Genomic DNA, 20,240 nt, shown 5'->3' with positions numbered 1-20,240 from the left:
GGACCAATCACAAGAAGTTGGGAAGTTGCAAGGTAAGTATTCACCTATTGTGGAGGAGCTGTTTCTTAATGGGTACTTCCTACAGCCCCAAAAATGATCCTTCTGAAGTAACTGCTGATCCAGTGGAGCAGAAGAAAGCTTTGGGGAAGTCATGCTTCATCAAAGAAAGAAGCGGGGCCTGAGAAAGCCATGTTGGGGGTCACTGGGAGAACACGGGTGCCGTGTTGGGGTTCACTGTTCCAGCCACAGCAAAAGACTGGCTCCTCACACATTCTTCAGCAACACTGGGAAACCAATCGCGGGTCGCATATCAAATCGGGACAGATATTTCCCTGGAGACCAAGCCCTAAGGCTGCTGTCAGAGGAGGGCAGGGAGCTGTTCCTTTTGGCATCAGAGGATAGGACGTGCAATGATAGGTTTAAATTGCAAGTGGAAAGGTACCGGCTGGATATTAGGAATTTTGTTTTTTACAGTAAGAGTTGTTTGACAGTGGGATCAGCTACCTGTGGAGGTGGTGAGCTCCCTCTCACTGGCAGGCGTTAAGCAGAAGCTGGACAAGCACTTTTCAGGGATACTCTAGGTTGATCCTGCATTGAGCAGGGGGTTGGGCTAGACAGCCTGTATGGCCCCTTCCAACTCTATGATTCTATGGATCGGGGTTCACTGTTCCAGCAATTGCAACAGACTGGCTCCTCACACACTCTTCAACATCACTGGAAAACACTGGGAAACCTCTCTCATAATACTAGAACGCGGGGTCATCTGCTGAAGCTGGAGGGTGAGAGATTCAAAACTGATAAAAGGAAGTATTTCTTTACGCAACACATAGTTAAATTGTGGAACTCCCTGCCCCAGGATGTGGTGATGGCTGCCAACTTTGGGAGGCTTTAAGAGGAGCGTGGACATGTTCATGGAGGAGAGGGCTATCCATGGCTACTAGTCAAAATGAATAATAGTCATGATGCATACCTATTCTCTCCAGGACCATATGAGCATGGCTATTATATTAGGTGTTGTGGAACACAGGCAGGATGGTGCTGCTGCAGTCGTCTTGTTTGGGGGCTTCCTAGAGGCACCTGGTTGGCCACTGTGTGAACAGACTGCTGGATTTGATGGGCCTGGGTCTGATCCAGCATGACCTTTCTTATGTTCTTATGATAATGGGTCACATATCAAACCAGGACAGGTATGTCACTTCTGGGCCCATTAAAGCAAGTAACGTTTAAACAAGGGAGTTCACCTTTGCGGCTCCGTCGAGATGGCATTACAAAACGGCCCTGTCAAGCTTGTAAAGTTTTTGAGTCAGGAGATGGCTTGTTACGCATGTGGTGGACGGACGTGTCCAAACATGGCATTCTTCTGGGATGAGATTTCCGTGGAGATGAGCCTGATAGAACAGCATGTGCCCCAATACTGCCTTGTGAGCCATCTGGGGAGTGGTGCCTAAAGAATTAGGCGAGATCCTCTGCAAAGATTGGCTTTTATGAGCACGGGCAACAATTTTATCTGAATGGAAAGAGCCGCCAAGCCCTGACATCAAAGTGGTGTCGACAATCACTGGACCGCGTCGTCATGGATTTCCTTGCCTGTTGCTCGAGGATTGCCAAGGACCAAGTGAACTCAGAGAGATGCTATGTGGTTTTGTACCCAGTTTTTAATTAGTAAATCAGGCACCATGGCTAAAGGTTCCTCCAGAACATTGTCTTACATGGACAACTTAATGGGGGAAAGACAATGAATGTAAACATGATGTTACTAAACATGCATGGTATAGAGAGTGGACAGGGAGAAGCTTTTCTCCCTCTCTCATAATACTAGAACGCGGGGTCATCTGCTGAAGCTGGAGGGTGAGAGATTCGAAAAAGAGAAAAGGAAGTATTTCTTGACACAACACATTGTTAAATTGTGGGACTCCCTGCCCCAGGATGTGGTGATGGCTGCCAACTTGGAAGGCTTGAAGAGGGGAGTGGACATGTTCATGGAGGAGAGGGCTATTCATGGCTACTAGTCAAAATGGATAGTAGTCATGATCCATACCTATTCTCTCCAGGTTCAGAGGAGCAAGCCTATTATATTAGGTGCTGTAAAGGAACACAGGCAGGATAACGCTGCTGCAGTTGCCTTTTTTGTGGGCTTCCTAGACGCACCTGGTTGGCCCCTGTGTGAACAGACTGCTGGACTTGATGGACCTTGGTCTGACCCAGCGGGGCCTTATGTTCTTATGTTAAACTATTATGTTTTATTTATTTATTTGTTATATAAAATGTTTCTTTGTCACCTTTCCACCCAAATAGGGTACCCAAGGTGGCGAACATCTAGGCATTAAAAACATTCAAATAGCTTTTAAAATGTTTATGTAAAATAATTAACATCTACATTTTAAAAGCTGTTTGAATATTTAACATCGGAAGGAGACTGAGACTGGGAGGGGCAGCCATGAAGGAGCTAGAAAGTATTCTTAAATGTAAGGATGTGTCACTGGCGACCAAGATCAAATTAATCCATGCCATCGTATTCCCTATTATTGTGTAATGGTGTGAAAGCTGACAGGAAGAAAGTAGATTCTTTTGAAATGTGGTGTTGGAGGAGAGTGTTTCGGATACCCTGCACCGCCAAAAAAACAAATCAGTGGGTTATAGATCAAATCAAGTCTGAACTGACCCTAGAAACTAATATGACCCAACTGGGGGTGTCGTACTTTGGTCACATGATGAGAAGACAAGAGTCACTGGAAAAGACAATCATGCTAGGAAAAGTCGAAGGTAGCAGGAAAAGAGGAAGACCCAACAAGAGATGGACTGACTCTATAAAGAAAGCCACAGCCCTCAGTTTGCAAGATCTGAGCGAGGCTGTCAAAGATAGGACATTTTGGAGGACATTGATTCATAGGGTCGCCATGAGTCGGAAGTGACCTGATGGCACGTAACACACACATAACACACACATTGTGCTGCTTTGAGCTGCAGAACGTGGTTCCTTTCCTGCTTCCGGTGACCATCAGCGTTTCAACTTAACACACAAAATGTTTAACAACGCCATAAAAACATGTCGGCATATAGTCTAAATTGAGCTTTAGGCGGAGGGATATTTGCTGGGACAGAGGGAGGCATTGTGGTGTGGTGGTTAAGAGCGGTGGACTCTAATCTGGACAACCAGGTTCGATTCCTCACTCCTCCACATGAATCCTGCTGGCTGACCTTGGGATAGTCACAGTTCTCTCCAAACTCTCTCAGCCCCACCTGCTTCACAAGTTGCCTGTTGTGGGGAGAGGAAGGGAAGGCAATTGTAAGCCACTTTGAGACTCCTTAAAGGTAGAGAAAAAGCAGGGTATAAAAAACCACCACCTCTTCTTCTTCTTCAGTCCTGGAATCAAAGAGGTACAAATGATTGTTGACTTGACTCCTTGGGTGCAGAACCAAACATGCATCCATGTTGCACAAGAGGTGTGTGGGCCGAAGGCAACTGCTGCATTTCCCACCCCCTACCTATTTTAATTCTGTGGGCAGTAATGAGCATGATGCGCCTGTTTATCTCTGCTCTAGGTGTTGCTATCAGCCCTCAAACTCTGGGGCTTGGCTTTGGCTCCCATGCTAGTTCTCACACTTTTAACAGGTCAGGTCATACCGGTTTCCCTTTGGTGTGTGCCATAAGGTGACGACAGCTTAACCGCCTGCCGGAGAAGAGTCCTCGTACAAAAATATTGAGGAACCCCTTCAAAAAAGCTCATACATGTATATTTGCACAGGTCTTCCTCTGGCCATGCTGCCAAAGGGTTAGCTGCATTAAAACGCAAACCAATGTGGTTTTCCTCACAAGTAAGTTCTACCGTGTTCAGTGGGCTGTACCATTGATTTATTACAACAAAAAGAAATGGGAATCTTAGGGCATCTCGAGGACTGGCAAGTTTTTAATCATCATCTTTCATTTATTAGCAGACGCTAATCTGGTGAATCGGGTTGGCTTCTGCACTCCTACACATGAAGCCAGCTGGGTGACCTTGGGCTAGTTACAGTTCTCTCTGAACTCTTTCAGCCCCACACAACCTTACAGGGCAGGGAGAGGAAGGAGATTGTAAGCCAGTTTGATTCTTCCTTAAGTGGTTGAGAAAGTCGGCATATAAAAACCAACTCTTCTTCTATTATAATCATAGATCAGCCAACACCAACAAAAGAGCACAAATGAAACACAAATAAAATGCAGAAAAACCATAAGAATTCCTAGCCTCATCAAACACTAATTTCAATAATACAAAGCGGTTAATAGGAAGATTAAAGCATTGACTTCCTGATTGACTCAGCCAAAAAACAAAATTCAGCTGCCTTAAGGATGGTTTCATTGAGGCAGCCTGGAAGGAGAATAGATATGTAACACTTATCAGATCTGCCTGGAAACTTGGATAAGGATGGAGTAATGTATAGGGACTGAATATCCTTATAAAATGAAAAGGGAAGTAGCACGTGTGCCCACTGATGGGTGCACATGCATCATCAAGCTAAAGGTAGTCCACTGTGAGAGCACCGGGTCATTACTGACCCCTGGGGTGATATCACATCATGACATTTGCTAGGCAGACTGTGTTTATGGGTTGGTTTGCCACTGCCTTCCCCAGTCATCTACACTTTTCCCCCAGCAAGCTAGGTACCCAGTTGTACTGACCTTGGAAGGATAGAAGGCTGAGTCAACTTTGAGCCGGCTACCTGAAATCAACTTCCATCAGGATCAAACTCGGGTCGTGAGCAGAGCTTGGACTGCAGTTCTGCAGCTTACTACTCTGCGCCACAGGGCTCTGCACATGCATCATAAGGACTCCCATTTACCTACCAGTTCCAATTTCCTACTCCTGAGGAATTGAGGAATGGTAGAAAAAATCCAGAAGCATTGTTTATTTTCCATCAGATTGTGTGAGCAACTGTCCATGAGGCAAGACCCACAATTTGGGTTAAGAATTTACATCAAGCCACACACAATATTAGATAAAAATAATTCATAAGGCTTGATTTCTGGATGTTTTTTTTTTTTAATAATTTTATATATTTATGACCACTGAGGAAGGCCTACCCAGGCCGAAACGTATCTGGTCAAGCATTGGTCATTTACACTGTTTATATATCAACTGTGCATAAGAATTTTATAAATGGTTTTTATGTATAGCCTGTATTCCAGGCCCTGTGTTTTTAACAATTTTACTGTGTGCACCTTGCAATAAACATAATTATTCTGTTATATTGTATAGTTTGTAGCTCAACTCTTGAACTCTGTCTGCTCCCTGCTGGAAACAGAACGCTGGGCGGGACGGAATTTAGCCTCGCCAAGCAATTTTTATGATCCATTGACAAGTAGTGCTTTGACGGTTGGTGTGGCAAAAATTTACTCAGTGGTCTAGAATGACTGTTGTTGGGGAATCAATTCCAGTGGGGAATCAAACCCAGTTCTCCAGATCAGAGTCCACAGCTCCAATCTGGAGAACCGGGTTTGATTCCCCACTCATCCACATGAGCAGCGGAGGCTAATCTGGTGAACTGGATTGGTTTTCCCACTCCTACACACGAAGCCAGCTGGGTGACCTTGGGCAAGTCACAGCTCTTTTAAAGCTCTCTCAGCCCCACCTACCTCACAGGGTGTCTGTTGTGGAGAGGGGAAGGGAAGATGATTGTAAACCGGTTTGAGTCTCCCTTAAGTGGTAGAGAAAGTTGGCATATAAAAACCAACTCTTCATCTTCCTCTTCCTCTGCTGCTGCTGCTTCTTCTTCTTCATTAATAGAGAATTTTTGTGCTGCCTCTCCAGAGACCTGCTCAAAACAACTCCCAAATTAAAAACAACAACCCAGAAAATCATAAAAAGCAACAACATAGGGCATTGCAGAGCTGGAAAAATCCAGAAAAGGACAACCAAGATGATTGAGGGGTTGGAGCATCTTTCCTAAAAGGAAAGGCTGAAGAGTCTGGGACTTTCCAGTTTAGAAAAGAGATGACTAAGGGGGTGGGGGACATGAAAGAGGTTTATAAAATTATACACAGGAGAGAGAGGACAGAGAAAACTTAGGGCTGTAGCTCAGTGGTAGAGCATCTGCTTGGCATGCAGAAGGTCCCAGGTTCAATCCCCGGCATCTCCAGTTAAAGAGACTAGGCAAGTAGGTGATGTGAAAGACCTCTGCCTGAGACCCTGGAGAGCCACTGCCAGTCTGAGTAGGTAATACTGACTTTGATAGATGAAGGGTCTGATTCAGTATAAGGCAACTTCATGTGTGTTCCCTCTCCCAAAATACTTGAACTTGAGGGCATTCAATGAAGTTGATGGCAATAGATTCAGGAAATACTTCTTTACACAATGGGTGATTAAAATGTGGAATGTTGTGGTGACCACAGGCATGTGTATGTGTTAAGTGCTATCAAGTTGCCTCTGACCTATGGTGACCCTATGAATCAACGACCTCCAAAATGGGATAGATGGCTTAAAAAGACGATTAGACAGGTTCATGGTGGACAGGTCTATCAGTGGGCAGGTCTATCAGTGAGTGGCTAATAGCCATGGGGACTAAAGGGAAATCTCTGATCGTAAACCTCTGACCGTGAGTGCCAGGAGGCAACATCAGTCAAAGACCTTTCCCTCTACACCCTGTTGTTGGACCTCCAGAAGAACTGGTTGGCCACCCTATGTGACAGGATGCTGGACTACGTGGACCATTGGTCTCATCCAGCAGGCCTCTTCTGATGTTCTTATGAAGGCCTTGGCCTCTATGCCCTGTTGTTGGACCTCCAGAAGAACTGGTTGTCCACTCTATGAGTAGGGTAGTGAATCTCTAGGTAGTAGATGGAGATCTCCTGCTATTACAACTGATCTCCAGCCAATACACATCAATTCACCTGTAGAAAATGGCGGCTTGGCAATTGGATTCTATGGCTAGGATTGCCAGTTCCCTCTTCGCCACCAGCAGGACATTTTGGGGGAAGAGCCTGAGGAGGGTGGGGTTTGGAGAGGGGAGGGACTTCAATGCCATAGAGTCCAATTGCCAAAGTGGCCATTTTCTCCAGGTGAACTGATCTCTATTGGCTGGAGATCAGTTGTAATAGCAGGAGATCTCCAGCTAGTGCCTGGAGGTTACAAACTTATAAACACAGCAGCATAAGACAACAAAACACATAAATCATACTATTCAAAGAGTGCTATATTCTATGTTCAGTAGTCAAATACAGTGAATAAATATATACAGTGATGTTAGCTAAACAAATAGAACTATATACAAAAATTAAACGTTCTTTTTTAGAACCAATGTCTTTGGAGTTATTGTCCATAAGTATTCCTTTCAAGGTTGCCACATTTGGGATCCTTGTTGGAAGTGCATTACGGAGTTGTATCCTGTTGATTGCACTGACAATATGAAGTTGGGGTCATACAAATGTCACAGTCCAAGGTGTATTACAGGGGTCCGGATTAACTCCCAGTTTCGACCCGAGGTCTTCATCAGAATATATCAGAATATGTTCAAGGCAGTTAATATGTCTGCTCTTGTGGTAGAGGGAACTCAAAGTTCTCCTATATAGTTCTATTTGTTTAGCTAACATCGCTGTATATATTTATTCACATAGAATATAGCACTCGTTGCATAGTATGATTTATGTGTTTTGTTGTCTTATGCTGCTGTGTTTATAAGTTTGTAACTAACATTACAGCAGGCTTACTTATTTGCCAGTACCTGGAGATTGGCAATCATATCTATGACATTGACGTCCCTCCTCTCCCCAAACCCCAACCTCCTCAGGCTCTGTGCCAACTGCCAAAAATATCCAGGTATTTCCCGAGCCGGGGCTGACAACCCTAATGAGACAGGATGCAGGACTAGATGGGCTCCTGGTCTGATCCAGCAGGGCTCTTCTGATGTTCTTATGAAGGCCTTGACCTCTATGCCCCGTTGTTGACCTCCAGAGGAACTGGTTGGCCACCCTACGAGACAGGATGCTGGACCAGATGGACCCTCACTGGTCTGATCCCTCGGGGCTCTTCTTTTGTCCTTAACATAAATTATCAAGGTTAAAAACAAGCTGCTAAAAATAAACTGGGGCATCAAAAGAGCATAAGCTTTCTTATTTTTTAAATATCCATAAAACTACTCACCCAGAGGAAGCTGTAAAGGCCTGAGTGAAAAGGAAATGTTTGGGCCTAGCATAGAGGACAGTAAGGTAGAGACTGGGGATGTGGAACGGTATAGTATAGCTCAATCTTATGATATCTCTGAAGCTAAGCAGGGCCGGTACATTGATGGGAGACCACCAAGGCAGACGGTGATAGCAAACCACCTCTTCTTAATCACTTGCCTTGAAAACCTTATGGGGTTGCCATAAATTGGCAGTGACTTGTTGGCACTTTACACTCCCACAAGGTAGATGTCAGGTGATCCTTCAAGGAGGAGGGCATTCCAAGGGCAAGGGGCCACCACCAAAAAAGCCCTGCAACTAGTCATTCCCTGCCTCACCACAGCCAGAGGCGCGGACAGCAGAACTTGTAGGCAGAACTTGCCTGTAGGATTCACATGTGCGCGTTGAGAAAGCAAGTATGATGTAGCCCAGGACCAGCACTAAGGTCCAAGTGCTAACCAGGGCTGACCCTGCTTAGCTCCCAAGATCTGATGACATTTGGGCTAGCTTGGCCCATCCAAATTGTGTAACTGGATCATGCTGTCCCGTTGGGCAAGGCTTTTCAATCGCATGTCCTATCTGATTACCCTCAGAGCTGTTTCATCTCAATGAAAGAGTGTGCAGATTGTCTTTGGTCCCCTTGTCTTGTGTAAACCTTGAAGGCAGGCTGTGAATCAAGACAATGGGAATTTCTGCACAGCTCAGTTTCGACAATTGCAAGTGGTTGGTAGTATTCCTGGTTCCGATTTCGTCATGAGCCTACATTTGTAATTTGGAGATTTAAGATATATGTATGAACACATGAAGCTGCCTTCTACTGAAGCAGACCCTTGGTCTATCAAAGTCAGTATTGTACTCTGACCGGCAGTGGCTCTCCGGGGTCTCAGGCAGAGGTCTTTCACATCACCTACTTGCCTAGTCTCTTTAACTGGAGATGCTTGGGACTGAACCTGGGACGTTCTGCATGCCACGCTCTACCACTGAGCTACGGCCCTTCCCCATATATATACACACAAATGCAAAAGAGGTAAACTTGAGTAATGCGTGGAGTCTAAACCGAAGATTGTTTCTCCTGATCTCCAAACTTAGGTAATCAGCATAAGGAATAATTTTCTCATAATATAAGTCTAGGCTTGTTTTATAATATTTGATGTTATCATAACACATGCGAAACTATGAACATTTTGAACTGTAACAGTCTCTCGTTTTCCACAAACAGTCTGCAGTTCTTATGAACTTTCCTCATAGCAGCCGAGTCCCCCCAACTTTAATCTTCTGCTTGGTTTTGCTGTCAGGTTTTGTTTGGTTCCCAAAGAAGAGTAACAATGGCCCTAAACTGGCCAGGAGCATGGGAAGTTGCCTTATACGGAATCAGATCCTTGGTTCGGCCAGGTTAGTATTGTGTACTCAGACTCACGGTGGCTCTCCAGGGTCTCAGGTAGAGGTCTTTCACATCACCCATGACCCTTCCTTTTAGCTGGAGATGCCGGGGATTGAACCTGGGACTTAGTGGGGTTGAGTTGAACATAATGCAGCCAAAGCACCCTCACTGTTTGGGTCTCACCTGTTCTTTTGCAAATGATGGCATGTGTGGGATTCCACAAAGTTCACCCACTTAACTTTTTTTATTACTATTTAATTTAAAAACTTTATTACACACATAAAATTATATACATACATACATAAAACTGGGGGAAAGAAAAAGAAACAAAATTATCAATCAAAATTACATACCATTACCGATAAAAGTAGTAGTAGTAATAATAATAATAGATTACAAACTCAGCTACGCATATTAAAGCCAGCAAAAACATTACTCGTCTTCCTCTCCACGTTCTAGATTTTTGAAAGTTTTTTCCATTCTGGAGATTATTGGGATCCCGACAGCATCTAGGTCTTCCATACCTTTATCATTTTTAAAATGTCAGCTTAATTAATACATAAATTTGTTTAATCTTATTTATACAGTTATTTATATCCGGGAATTTGTTTCCTTTCCAGTATCGTGCAAAGTTAATTCTAGCTGTTGTTATCATATGAAGGAATGTGTCTCATAGATCTTTTTGGTATATAATTTAGTAAAATGGTCTCAGGATTTGCCGGAATATTCACCCACTGAACTATTAAGAACAGGGGGATTGAAGAGTTCTTGATATCTCCTCTGGGAAATGAAGTCACCTTTGCAGTATCAACTGAAATTTCAGAAAGTTTGGGCTTTATAGTTAGACATCCACTATCTTCTGATACAAGACTGAAAGACCGTGGCTCCCACAAAAAGCTTACAAAGTCCCTTGTTTGTGGTCTAAATTACCAAAAGCAACAAGGGGGAACTTGCCAATGTTTAGATGTACTTAGTCAAGGCACATTTCTGCCATGCATTCCTACAAAATATTTTCCTAAGCATTCCAGAATGTGAGCTTCCACAATCCTTCAATGATTGCATTCTGTAGAGAAGACGAAGAGTTGGTTTTTATATGCCGACTTTCTCTACCACTTAAGGAAGAATCAAACCACCTTACAGTCACCTTCCCTCCCCCTCCCCACCCCTGAAGGTGTCATATTCTTGTTGGTCTTGTGCATAGCTGCAGTATTCGTTACATTCAGTGATATGCATTTCTTTCCATTGGGTGGTATCCAAACGCTCTCTTCCACCTAGGTGGATTCAATGACACCCTCCCACTAAGTTTTTCTCTGAGAAGGAGAAGAAGAAGAAGAAAGAAGAGTTGGTTTTTATATGCTGACTTTCTCTACCACTTAACTGGCTTACTATCACCTTCCCTTCCCCACCCCACAACAGACACCCTGTGAGGTAGGTGGGGCTGAGAGAGCTCTAAGAGAGCTGTGACTAGCCCAAGGTCACCCAGCTAGCTTCGCGTGTAGTAGGAGTGGGGAAACCAACCCGGTTCAACAGATTAGTTCACCAGATTAGCCTCCACCGCTCATGTGGAGGAGTGGGGAATCAAACCCGGTTCTCCAGATCAGAGTCCACCGCTCCAAAGAATGTCCATTGGAGAATGTTTTTCATTGTTAGAAGTGACAAAATTCACTAGATCCAATGATAGGGCACTAAGCAAGCCAACGAAGGACACTGAAAAATGTGTATTAACCACATTATTAATTAATGCCCACAGAAAACTGCCATCAGTGTCATAAGCCACTTTGGGTCCCCAGTGACAAGAAAAGTGGGGTATAGATATAGAGAGCCAGCATGGAGTAGTGGTTAAGAGTGATGCTCTAATCTGGAGAGCTGGGTTTGATTCTCCACTCCTCCATATGAGCAGCCGACTGTAATCTGGAGAACCAGGTTGGTTTCCCTGCTCCTCCACATGAAGCCTGCTGGGTGACCTTGGGCTAGTCACAATTCTCTTCAAACTTGTTTGTGGGCTTCCTGGAGGCACCTGGTTGGCCGCTGTGTGAACAAACTGCTGGACTTGATGAACCTTGGTCTGATTCAGCAGGGCCTTTCTTATGTTCTTGTGTGCTTATGTTCTAACTCTCTCAGCCCCACCTCACAAGGTGTCTGTTGTGGGGAGGGGGAGGGAAGGCAATTATAAGCCACTTTGAGACTCCGTAAAGGTAGCAAAAAGCGGGGTATAAAAACCAAGTCCTCCTCCTCCTCCTCCTTCTTTACTCTTAAATACTCTGAATGAAAAAGGACATTCTTCTACTGCTCATCAACTTCATCAGGTGAATTCCCATGTGTTATGGGACAAGGAGGAAAACGTTCTTTCTATCTACTTTCACTGGCCCATGCACAATTTTATGAATCTCTGGCACATTTCCCTCACCCTGGTCATCTTTTATATAAACCAAGAAGCCCCAAACTCCTTCACCTTTCCTGGCAGGGAAGGCCCTCCAGTTCCTTGATCATTTGGGCTCCTTCTTTCTGTATTTACTCCTGTGCTACTCAATGGGGAGCGCCACTAAGTGCTTGCACATACATTTTGTGCTGTAACAAAGACTGGTGGCAGATCCATGATCTTGTTCCTTCCAATCATCCATTGGACTTTCAAGAACTTTTATGAATCCTGAGTTCTGGTACCATGAATGGAAGAGTAACTGGCTGCTGTCTATACTGTGCATAGTTCTATAAACTTCCATTATGCCCACACTGAGTTGTAATTTATTTATTTATTTATTTGCATTCGTATATCCCACTCTCCCCAGCAATATTTAACCCGCTTTCTTTCCCGAAACATTTTACCTACCTGCTTTGAGACCAGGTAGAGATCAGAAATGAAACTCCAGCACTCTAAGATCCCCGTGGATGGGAATTCTATAGGAATGCAATAAAATATTGGCATTTTAAAAAAACTTTTAAAAGTTTTGTTCCACTTTCCCCCCTTTTAATGTTTTTCTGACCCCCCCCCCTCGGTTAGCAGAAAACCATACTTTAGCCTCAGGGTAGCCCCATTGTATAGATTTTTTTATCCATGCTGCAAGGCCACCCACTGGAATTAGACATATGATAAATGGCAAGAAAGCAACTCCACTCTGCACCCAAATCCAGCTTTCAAAGTTTGGCAGGGGTTCGGATTGCGTATCATGCCATCTTTTATTTATCTTTCTGGTTTTAGCCCCCTGGGAGGCTTGCTCAGAAGGTATACATGGAAAGGTTGAGTGTTTAAAGAATTACCCTCACCATCAGATGGAAAGGAAAGGCAATTCATTTGTGGCTGGGAAAGGGTGCTTCTTGGTTAGATTTCCTGTTGCATCCTATATTATACAGTTGAATGGCCAATCAGGGGGGGCTGGAGTATTATTTATTGCATTTCGGTCTTGCCATCAGTCATTGGGTGGGGGGAGCTTAACAAAGACACCGGTGGGTTTATCTATAGGCAGCTAAACAAACATGTATCGCTCCTCCGTTATCTTCTTGTTAACAAAATGCTATCGGGAGGCTCTAAACACCAGCGTTTACTGCACGAAGTCCCTTTATCTAGGATGATGTATAGAGAGGGTGTCAATTAGTACAAGGACCTGGTAGATACCTGCCATATATTCTTCTTTTCTCAAAAGATCCCTCGTTTTGTCTTGTGGAGTTTTTGTTTGCAGGCAATCCTGGGATTGTTCACCAGCCTGGGAGGCTGAGCACGGAGATGTTGGGTTATTGGTGATCTGATTAAGATTGTTCCCATAAATAACTGATAGGAGGTTTTGGAGGACATTAATTCATAGGGTCACCGTAAGTCAGAAACGACTTGATGGCATTTAACACACACAAAAATAACCAGTGATACTCTCCATCACAGTGGGGCTTCAAAATTATCCAGGTACTTCCACATGATCTAGAAGTCTGGCATTTGCCTTCTAGATCAAAGCTTCTTAAACTGTGGGTCGCAACCCCATATGGGGTCACGTAACTGAATGAAAAGATCATGAAAAATTTGGCAACAGCAAAAGGTTTCTTTATGATTTATTATCAGTAAATGTTTGATTTGTACACCTATTTTATATACCGATATACCTGGGGTCATGTAAAAATTTCTCGGGCGAAAAGGAGTTGCGAGTGGAAAAAGTATAAGAAGCCCTTTTCTAGATGATGATGATGATGATGCATTATTATTGTTGTTGTTGTGTTGTTGTTGTTGGTGGTGGTGGTGATTACCAACTGACTTTTGCATGCAAAGCAGACTACAAATTATGAAAAGAAATTCACAAAGACAGCAAAGACCTCCAATAAACAATGCCATATGACTATGAAGAAAGCTGTCAGGAAGAAAGTAGATTCCTTTGAAATGTGGTGTTGGAAGAGAGTGTTACAGATACCGTGGATGGCAAAAAAAAAAAAAAAAAAAATCAGTAAGTTTTAGATCAAATCAAGCCTGAACTGGCCCCTAGAAGCTAAAATGACTAAACTGAGGCTATCGTACTTTGGTCACATTATGAGAAGACAAGAGTCACTGGAGAAGTCAATCATGCTAGGAGAAGTGGAAGGCAACAAGAAAAAAGGAAGGCCCAACAAGAGACGATTGCCTCAATCAAGAAAGCCACAGCCCACTGTTTGCAAGACCAAAGACAGGCTGTTAAAGAGAGGACCCATTGATTTATAGGGCCTGAAAGATGGAGCTATTCCGCCGGGCTTATGGTTGAGGCCAGCGACGGTTCTCCCTATAAATACTGGCCTCCCTAGTCCTTTTCCCCATCCCGCGGCTGAGCCTTTATTATTGAGCCATATTGATTTTAGCGCCATCAATGGAGACTATTTACTGAACGACTGGGGCTATTTTAAACGTGTTTAAATTATATTTTAAGTGTTTTTATTGATTTTATTGTTCTGTATTTGTGAGCCACCCTTTCGGCTGGGGAGGGTGGGGTAAAAGTGGAATAAAATAAAATAAATAAATAGGGTCGCCTTGAGTTGGAAGTGACTTGCCAGCACTTAACGTGCATGGTTGGGTACCCAAAGGTTGGGTAGAAAGGAACTCAGTTGTGTATAGAAAAGTGTTTATTTTAAGGCGCTAATATCCTTATTAAAAACATTAAAAATTGTATTAAAAGAAAACACAAATGGCAACCAATAGAGGTTGATAGACTGAAACCACAAACCAAACGCATTTCGGCCCCCTGGCCTTCGTCAATGGTCTAATAAAATCACTTATTATGCACACATATACATAATACAGAAGATAAAAACGTATAATAGCAGTATTATAACAACCCAGGTATGTGGTATGTGTATTGGAATATCTGGGGGAAAAATAGTGTCTGGTTAACCTCAATTAAACTTTATCAAATTTAGCAATTCTTCAAGGGAGTATTGAGATCACTTACATTTAATTAGCTATGACTAGGATTGTGGGCATACATGCCATCAAGTTGCAACTGATTTATGTCTCAGAGAGGCTGTGGCTCAGTGGTAGAGCATCTGTTTGGCATGCAGAAGGTCCCAGGTTCAATCGCCGGCATCTCCAGTTAAAGGGACCAGGTAAGTAGGTGATGTAAAAGACCTCTGCTTGAGACGCTGGAGAGCCCCTGCCGTTCTGAATAGACAACACTGATTCTCGTAGGTTATCCGGGCTGTGTAACCGTGGTCTTGGTATTTTCTTTCCTGACATTTCGCCAGCAGCTGTGGCCGGCATCTTCAGAGGAGTAACACTGAAGGACAGTGTCTCAATACTGACTTTGATGGACCAAGGGTCTGATTCAGTAGAAGGCAGCTTCATGTGTTCATGTGTATGTAAACTCCAGCAAGGTTGACCTGACATCCTGGAGAACTGCTGCCAGTCTGAGTAGACAATGCTGACTTTGTTGGGCCAAGGGTCTGATTCCGCACAAGGCAGCTTCATGTGTGCGTTATGAAAATCCTGTCTACCACCAGCGGTATTCACCACTAGGGAACACCCTCCAAGCCACCTCAAGAAGAATCTTCTCCGTCCCCAAGCGCTCAGATCATTTTCGGAGGGTTTGATCTAGGGCTTCCGAACCCCTGGAGGGGAGGGGCAATCTCCCGCCCCAGCTCTCCTTGCCCACCATTGCTTTGAGTGGCAGCAGGAGGGGAAAAAAACATAAAGGCAGTGTTGCTGTGTGGCACTTCATCACTTCCCGTAAATACCCATAAGAGAGATAAGGTAGCTCCAGGCATTGCTGGAAACTCTGCAGTTTTACCATAGAGTTTCTGGTGATTCCTAGAGCTACCCAACATCACTTCCGAGTTTTGTACTGTAAGTGACATCACCATGCCCATGATGCTGCCCTCCACCTTGTCCTTGTCCCCAACCCTCCCACACTGATCCAAGTGCTGGGTCCATAAGAAGCTACGTGACAAGGGGCAGGGCCTTTTCAGCAGTGGGACCCATTTTCTGGAGCTCTTTTCCCCAGGAACCTTTATTTATTTGGTGCATTTTTATACCCCATCCTTCCTCCAGGGAGCTCAGGGTGGTGTACATGGTTCTTCTTTCCTCAGTTTTCTCTTCACTACAACACTGTGAGGCAGATATGAAAGAAACCAACAGGCCCAAGGTCATCCAGGATGTTTCTTGTCTAGCCAGAGTTTGACCCCCAAGTCTCCCCAGTCTTAGCCTAACATTTAATATTGCCAACCTCCAGGTGGTGGCTGGAGATCTCCCACTATTACAACTGGTCTCACAGAGGTCAGTTCCCCTGGAGAAAAAAGCCACTTTGTCAATTGAACTCTATGGTGTTGAAGTCCCTCCCCTCCCCAAACCCTGCCCTTCTCATGCTCTGCCCCCAAAATCTCCAGGTATTTCCCAACCCGGAGCTGGCAACCCTACTAACACTTCACCCTGGTATACCAAGGTGCTTTGATGCTTCTTTGGATTTGTGGAGAAAACCACCCCTCTTAAGAAAAACCACCTAGGCTGATGATTCGTCACGCCGCGTGGTGTAGTGGTTAAGAGCGGTGGTTTGGAGAGGTGGACTCTAACATGGAGAACCGGGTTTGGTTCCTCACTCCTCCACATGAGCAGGGGACACTAATCTGGAGAACCGGGTTATTTTCCCCACTCCTACACATAAGGCTGGCTGGGTGATCTTGGGCTAGTCACAGCTCTCTCGGCCCCACCTACCTCACAGGGCATCTGTTGTGGGGAGGGGAAGATGATTGTGAGCCGGTTTGATTCTCCCTTAAGTAGTAGAGAAAGTTGGCATATACAAACCAACTCTTCTTCTTCTTCTTCTTCCCCCCTCCTCTTTATTACTGCTTTAGTCTTTCAATGGTTGCTTTTCTGTTCCAACCCATCCTGAATTCCTGGTTCCAGACCGATCCAATGAAGAAAACGTAAAGCCCTTCCCCCATGTGGTTGTTGCCCACAGGCTTCCCAGCCAGAGAGGCAGACCAGCCGGTAGGCAGGTCGGATTCTCTTCCGTCGCGTGGCTTGTAAGCCCTGTCCAGGCGTGGCATGAATTCCCACTCCCACACCGCTCTGGGCATCTGTGCCACAGCTTGGACGCCCACGCAGTTTTGCTCAACTGCCACTTTCATTGTAACCTGAGAAAGGCTTGCAGGTTGCTGCTGGTGGCACCAGCCAGGGAAGGGGAAGCTGGCATCAAAGGTCCAAGGCAGCTTTTTTTCCCAGCAGGAGGGGGAATTGGGAGAACATAAGAACATAAGAAAAGCCCTGCTGGATCAGAGCAAGGCCCATCAAGTCCAGCAGTCTGTTCACACAGTGGCCAACCAGGTGCCTCTAGGAAACCCACAAATAAGACAACTGCAGCAGTGTTGTCCTGCCTGTGTTCCATAGCACCTAATATAGTAGACATGCTCCTCTGATCCTGGAGAGAATAGGTATGCATCACGACTAGTAGCCATTTTTACTAGTAGCCATGAATACCCCTCTCCTCCAAGAACAAGTCCACTCCCCTCTGAAAGCCTTCCAAGTTGGCAGCCATCAGCACATCCTGGGGCAGGGAGTTCAACAATTTAACTATGTGTTGTGTGAAGAAATGCTTCCTTTTATCTGTTTTGAATCTCTCACCCTCCAGCTTCAGCAGATGACCCCGTGTTCTGGTATTATGAGAGAGGGAGAAAAGCTTCTCCATGCCCACTCTCCCCATACCGTGCATAATTGTATAGACCTCTATCATGTCTCTCCTTAATCGCCTTCTTTCCAAGCTAAACAGCCCTTAAGCGTTTTAACCGTTCCTTATAGGGCACTTGCTCTAGCCCCCTGGATCATTTTGGTTGACAGGGCCAATCTATCAGTTCTCATCTACATGAAGTTTGCAGTGCTCCTCTGAGACTGGTATGCATCATGACTAGTATTCATTTTAACTAGTAGCCATGAACAGCCCTCTCCTCCATGAACACATCCACTTCCCTCTTAAAGCCTTCTAAGTTGGCAGCCATCACCACATCCTGGGGCAGGGAGTTCCACAATTTAACTATGCATTATAGATGGCTGCCAACTGGTGAGATCCAGACCAAACAGTTCTCTTTCTGGGAGAACTGCAGGCTCCACCTGGAAGTTGGTAACCCTACAGTTGATAGGGTTGCCAGGTCCCTCTTTGCCACAGGTGGGAGTTTTGGGGGGCGGAGCCTGAGGAGGGTGGGGTTTGGGGAGGGGAGGGACTTTAATGCCATAGATTGCATTTGCCAAAGCGGCCATTTTCTCCAGGTGAACTCATCTCTATCAGCTGGAGATCAGTTGTAATAGCAGGAGATCTCCAGTTAGTACCTGGAAGTTGGCAACCCTAACGATTGGTAAGCAGTCTGAAGCCATTGGACTGCCCAAAGAACCTGGCCATTTGCCCTTTCCTGGTCAAGAGATAGCATCTCCTGCCTTCTCAGCTCTAACTGAAGCTCTTATCTCCAGGACCAGAGAACATGGTCTCCAGTTCTAGCTTCTGGCCCTGCCCTGATCATATGTACACTCTAGGCACAAATGTATATTAACAACCTATGCATAAACTGAGCAGGTAGGTGCTATCCCAGGAAAAGGGGAGCTTATTAAATACGAAGAAGGAGAAGGAGGAGGAGGAGGTTGGTTTTTATATGCCAACTTTCTCTACCACTTAAGGGAGATTCAAACCGGCTTACAATCGCCTTCCCTTCCCCACAACAGGAACCCTGTGAGGTAGGTGAAGCAGAGAGAATGTGACTAGCCCAAGGTCACCCAGCTGGCTTCCTGTGTAGGAGTGGGGAAACAAATCCAGTTCACCAGATTAGCCTCCGCCGCTCATGTGGAGGAGTGGGGAATCAAACCTGGCTGTCCAGTTCAGAGTCCAACGCTCCAAACCACCGCTCTTAACCACTACACCATGCTGGTTGGTTTTTATACCCCACTTTTCTCTACGTTTAAGGAGTCTCAAAGTGGCTGTCAATCACCTTCCCTTCCCCCCCCCCCACAAAACAGGGGGCGGGGCTGCGGCTTATTGGTCAAGCATCTGCTTGGAATGCAGAAGGTCCCAGGTTCAATCCCCGGCATCTCCAGTAAAAGGGGCTAGGCTAGTAGGTGATGTGAAAGACCTCTGCCTGAGACCCTGGAGAGCTGCTGCCGGTCTGAGTAGACAGTACTGACTTTGATGGACCAAGGGTCTGATTCAGTAGAAGGTAGCTTCATGTGTTCATGTGAGATATGACTAGCCCAAGGGCACCCAGCAGGCTTCTTGTGGGCCAGCTTAGAGTCTGTCATTCATATGGAGGAGTGGGGGATCAAACCTGGTTCTCCAGATGAGAGTCTGCTGGTCTTAACCACTACACCACACTGGCTCTGTCAGAGGGCAGCTATGCTGGTCGGCAGCAGAAGAGCTAGATTGGAATCCAGTACCACCGCAGAGACCATCAATGTTTTCAGGGTATGAGCTTTTGAGAGTCAGAGCTCCCTTTGTCAGAAGGGAGTTTTACTCTCGAAACATTACAACACCCAAATCTTGTTTTTCTCTAAGGTGCTACAGTGTGTTGTAGTGGTTAAGAGCGGTGGAGACTGATCTGGAGAACCGGGTTCGATTCCCCACTCCTTTACATGAGTGGCGGAGGCTAATCTGGTGAACTGGATTTGTTTCCCCCCTTCTACACAGGAAGCCAGCTGGGTGACCTTGGGCTAGTCACAGTTCTATTAAGAGCTCTCTCTGCCCCGCCTACCTCGCAGGAGGTCTGTTGTGGGGAAGGGAAGGTGAGTGTAAGCCGGTTTGAGTGTTCGCTAAGTGGTAAAGCAAGTCGGCATATAAAAAACAATTCTTCTTCTTCTTCTTCTTCTTCTTCTTCTTCTTCTTCTTCTTCTTCTTCTTCTTCTTCTTCTTCTTCTTCTTCTTTCTAGCCCAAGTAGATGTGGTTGCAAAAGACAAAGTCAATAATTCTCTGTTTCCACCGATATCTCTGTCAACATGAGGACTACTTGCTCCATCTTTGAAACGAAAGAGGAGATTCTAGGAGGGCGACACAGGTTGCCATCTTCAGATTTGGAAAATTCTGGAGATTTGGGGGTGGACCCAGGGGAAGGCGGGTTGGAGAAGGGGAGGGGTGTAATGTCACAGACCCCCCTTCAAAGCAGCCATTTTCTCCAGGGGAACTGATCCCTGTTGTCCGGAGATCAATTTTATTTCTGGGGAATTTCCAGCCCCCACCTGGTGATTGGCAACCCCGGACAGGATTTTCTGTCCCTCCCAGTCCTGCATAACCCTGGGCATAACTCAGATTCTTATCCTA

This window comes from Euleptes europaea, chromosome 3, assembly GCF_029931775.1.
Source record: "Euleptes europaea isolate rEulEur1 chromosome 3, rEulEur1.hap1, whole genome shotgun sequence".
NCBI classification, from domain to species: Eukaryota; Metazoa; Chordata; class Lepidosauria; order Squamata; family Sphaerodactylidae; genus Euleptes; species Euleptes europaea.
This window is presented reverse-complemented; position numbering follows the sequence as displayed.